This window comes from Vespula pensylvanica, chromosome 15 (assembly GCF_014466175.1).
Source record: "Vespula pensylvanica isolate Volc-1 chromosome 15, ASM1446617v1, whole genome shotgun sequence".
Taxonomy (NCBI): Eukaryota; Metazoa; Arthropoda; class Insecta; order Hymenoptera; family Vespidae; genus Vespula; species Vespula pensylvanica.
This window is the reverse complement of record NC_057699.1, coordinates 2,170,107-2,174,963: the sequence shown is the minus strand read 5'-3', so window position 1 is coordinate 2,174,963 and position 4,857 is coordinate 2,170,107. Positions and strand designations below refer to the sequence as shown.

The window sequence follows — 4,857 nt, the reverse complement described above, 5'->3', positions numbered from 1 at the left end:
TGTGTATCGGCGCAGCCTCCCTCTCTTTTACTCTTTCTCTTCCTCTCTCCTTCTTTCTCTACTACTCCATTGGCACTCGTACTCCCTTCCTACGTATGCGCGCGCACGAGCGCGAGCGAGCGAGCGAGCAAGCACCCTTTTTCTCTCTCAGAGCATTCTCCCACCAACACCAAGTAGAGTAACAGTGGGGACTGTCGCTGGGACACTACTACAAATGGCTTGTATACTCTGGTACTAGCAGCAGTATCGACGTGCTTTTCGAACAGCGTATAAGTGTGTATACGTGTGCGTGAAGAGATAACGAAGAGGGGAAAGCTGTTCGACGCGCTAGTAGGAGAGAAACGGCAGAAAGAGAAAGAAGGAGAGGGTATATATGGTAAGCCCCCATCAGCCTCTCACTATAGAGACAGTATTACTTTCAACCGTTTAGTGGGGGCCAATGCTACACAGAGCGTCGTCGGTCGAGCCACAGTCACTCCGGTCGAGCAGTCCAAGTTAGACTCTGGAGAAGAACGGCAGGACAACTCCTTTCTCTCCCGAGTCACGTCGTCATTTTATTTTCTTTTTTTTTTTTTTTCTTTCATTTACCACGCGACTATCAAAATGCCATCGCTTTGTCATTGAAGTAGTCGATCGTTTCTTCGTTCCTCAAGCTTTTTTCTCCGATTACCTAGCTTGATTTTTGTTTTTTAAACCTACACAGATATACACGTTTTCTTACGTCATAATAATGAATCGATAATAACATCATCCGATGATCTAACGATCACTTTTTTTTTTCATAACGCTTCCACGCAGGAAAACATTCTGCTGGAATTTTGATATCGACGATCGTCGTCGTCGGTAAGTCCGCGACGGACTGAGCGTAGAAATACCGCGACCGTTGGATATAAATAAAGTTCGCGAAGCGAGGGAGGCAGGAGGAAAGAGGGCGAGGGGGAGAGAGAGAGAAGGTGGGAGAAGAAGAGGGAGTATGTAAAAGAAGGAAAGAAAGAGATGGATTGAACTCTTCTATTTGACATTTCTTTCAAGGAGTTTCTACATCGGCGTTACTTTTCGATATCGAGAAGGAATAAGAAGGAACATCGTTGTTTTCATTGGAATTTCGGCTTTAAATAAAGTTGTCGTCGTAGTCATCATAGTCGTAGTCGTCGTCGTCGTCGTCGTTGTCATCGCGTAGGAAGCTGGTGCGCAAGGACGAAGGGAGGGGTGAAGAGGGAAAAAGGTGTTTCTCCGTCTTCGTCGTACTCTCTTCTAGTTGGACGCGCGTGCAACGTAGACCGTTGAGTATGAGAGTGGGGTGATCGACGATTGCAGCGCCACTGCTACGAACGAACGAACGAACGAACGAACGTCCGTCGTACGAACGTACGTACGTACGTACGTACGTACAAACGAACGAACGACGAACGAACGAACGACGAACGAACGAACGAACGAACGAACGAACGAACGAACCAACGAACGAACCAACGAACGAACGAACGAACGAACGAACGGAGGCGGCGGCGGCGGCAGTGACGGTGGAAGTAGTGGTGGTAGTGGTAGTGGTGGCGGCGGCGGTGGCGGCGGTGGTGGTGGTGGCGGTGGTGGCGGTGGCGGCGGTGGTGGCTGCCGGCAGGCAAGCAAGCAGGCAGGCAGGCAGCAGAAGCGAAGAGCCAACGGCAGTAGCCGAAGAAGCAATCGCGTGTGAGGACGTACACGCTCCGCGTCCGCTCTTATGACGAGAGGTGATGAATAGACGTCGCCGTACTTCTTCCTCCGCTTCTTGTGTCGTCGTTGTTTTACTCGATCAGCGGAATATTAGGAAGAACGACAATAATACCAACGTTATTACGGAAATAGTACAAAGTGGTGATAACCGTCGCGCGCGTCGTCGTCGGCGTCGTCATCGTATTCTTCTTCGTTGTCGTCGTCATCATCATCATTATCATCATCATCACCATCATCATCATCATCATCATCATCATCAACAGTGTAGTCAACGATGACGACCATCCTACTCGCGGACAGATTGTCGTGTTTTCTTCGTAAACGAGGAAATGCTTGTTTTTGTGCTCGATGGTGTGTCTAGTGTTCTCTCTACCTAAGAAAATAAAGAAAAGAGAAGAGAAAAATCTTTTCTCTATATCGTTATTACTATTACTGATACTACGACTATCACTGTTTCTGCTGCTACTATACCATTGGATTATAATTATAACGAATCTACACCTGGGGAGTAGTTATTATCTTCGTGCATCGTCCCAATCTGACAAGGATAATGCGATCTCCTCGTCTTCACGTTCTCAGGCGCAACGTTTAATCGGTAAGTGTTTCAAATGTTTCAATAATTTAAACGCGCTCTTTCCTTTTTTATTTTCTTTTTTTCTTTCTCTCTCTTATCCTTTTCTCGGAATGCTACTTTTTCAAGTCACGCGGGTTTTTGCTACGCCAAGGTGATGTAACCCATTTCTTCTCATCTTTTCTCTACACGCAGTTTCTTCTCCCGGTTCTTTCGGCCAGAACTTTCAAACGTTCGCGCGGTTTTACGCGTACATCATGTATATATACTTCGTCTCTCTCTCTCTCTCTCTCTCTCTTTCTCTCTTTCTATTTTTCTCATCCTTCGTCGAATGAATTTAACTATGTTATATTTCTTTAATCGTTTTTTCAATACTATTCGTTAAATAGAGAATATATACGTTCGAATCGATGTAAAATCGATATTTTTCGATTGAAAAAAAAAGAAAGAAAACGTGGATCAATCGATGCTAATCTCGTAGCGATTCCGATAAGCGTGGCACGCAACGTGCCTTACGTTAGACGTATTTAGCAGCACTCGTGATGTTATAAAAGAGAAAGATAGACTATAAAGCTCGAACGACGAATACAGCTCGTTTGTGTGCCTCACATCCGCTACCGAGAAAGATGTTATAAACCGTAAAATACGAAGGACGTAGTAGCACTCAAACTTCTCTCGTGGGTTCTCTCGTGCCGAAAGACTCTATAAATCCGTCAGACAATCTTTATACGCGATGAAGGGAACACTGTATAAACGGGTATAGACGAAGAAAAGGATCGCACATATCCAACTATACTTTTTATATTCCACCTCTCGCGTTATCACCGTGCCATTATCCACTCGTTTCACCGTGTGCGCCTTTGGTGTATGCGTGTGCGTGTATGTGTATTTAAGCGGCAAAAAAAAAACTTTACAAATACGTGCACGGTTATGGAAAATCCAAAAGGATATTCCAGTAAGGAATCTTAGTACAATAATAGTGTATGTACAGTAGCACTAACTATCACTATGATTTATAGAAGTAATCAAAGAAAGAAAGAAAGAAAGAAAGAAAGAAAGAAAGAAAAAAAGGATAGGTGAACAAGATGGAAAAGTATCGAATAACTTGTATGTTCAAACTCGACTTGTATCGATATATAAAGCGGGTTGTTTGAACTCTCAGGGAGGTACCTCATAACGACGACTCGCCTACTGCATGTGCTATCTCAATTATTCATACAACCGAGGACGAAGCTCGCCGACTTATTTCTATTTTTCCAATATATCGACGCGACGTATAGTGTAGTTTGTTCGCATACTCTATCTCTATCTCTATCTCTCTCTCTCTCTCTCTCTCTCTCTCTCTCTCTCTCTCTCTCTCTCTCTCTCATCTGTTCTCTCTCTCTCTCTTTCTCTCTCTTTCTCTCTCTTTCATTTCTTATAATTTTTATCCGTCTGATATAAAGAGTGTATCTTGATATTTGTAAAAAGCAAAATTTCGCAAAAGTATAACATTTCTAGATTGTCTATTATTCTCGATATCGTCAAAATCAAAAAGCCTTTGGTACCTATGTATATCTGTCGATCCTAATGGAAATTCATCGACGTCTATCGCGTCAATTCCTCGAACGAGCGATAAGGCCACAGCTTCGAGGTGTTACTCCTATCGGTCACGCGCCCACGATATAATCGTTACGTCGTCGTTCGGTCATAATCGAGGCGAACTCTCTCTCTCTCTCTCTCTCTCTCTCTCTCTCTCTCTCTCTCTCTCTCTCTCTCTCTCTCTCTCTCTGCGTGTTATCTTTCGACTAGAAAGGAACGTTTGACGAATAAATAATATTCGAGAATGACGAACAAAGCCAATCGGCCGTTTCTTTACGACAAAAAACTTTCGAGATTATCTGAACGATATCGCGAGGATTAACTTAACTTAACTTAACTTCGCCACGCAATCGAGTAGAATATACTCTCGATTTCTCAAAGAAATCGGCGAAAGTCGTCGTTGTTATCGTGGTCAATATAACGAACATTTCCCCGAATTAACTTCGTAAACAGTTCTTTGTCCGATAGCGTGCGCGTTTTTTCAATCGTGAAACTTAAGAAAGAAAGAAAGAAAGAAGAAAAAAAAGGGGAAAAAAAAAAGAAAACAAGAAACGCCGCGATCATTACTAACTGTTGGATAGTAGTGTGTAGACATTGGTAATATCCCTTGACATTTACGAACCACCAATATTATTCCAAGTAGCGTCCTTGCCGAGCGAAATACTATGACTCTTTCCTTCTTCAACCACGCTTAATTAATTCTTATTTATCGATATTATCTTCTTTTCTCCTTCTTATACGTATGCATTTTTAACACCTAACGAGTCGAATCTTGTTAACGATTCGATTTGTTCAACGATCGAGCGAGAAACGTTCGATATTTTCGGATAAGTCCAAATTTGTAGAAACGATCGAAATCAATGGATAATAAAGTCGTGATTATTAAATGGGAAAAGTTTGACAAGAAAAAAAAGGAAAGAAGGAAGGAAGGAAGAAAGAAAGAAAGAAAGAAAGGAAGGAAGGAAGAATCTCACGTGATAGGATAAAAGAAG

General features: G+C 42.8%; 1 protein-coding gene across 2 annotated transcripts in view; it reads left to right on the top strand.

Moving 5' to 3' along the window:
* The first annotated feature begins 218 nt into the window (after nt 1-218).
* Nucleotides 219-4,857, top strand: part of LOC122634732 (zinc finger MIZ domain-containing protein 1) — a 24,351-nt gene continuing 19,712 nt past the window's right edge. Inside the window, exon 1 of one of the 2 annotated variants that reach the window (XM_043823962.1) lies at nt 219-376. The gene's annotated coding sequence lies outside the window, so the exon portion shown is untranslated. Of the gene's footprint in view, nt 377-1,600; nt 2,309-4,857 lie in introns of those variants that run through there. The other variant, XM_043823961.1, reaches the window with a different exon arrangement.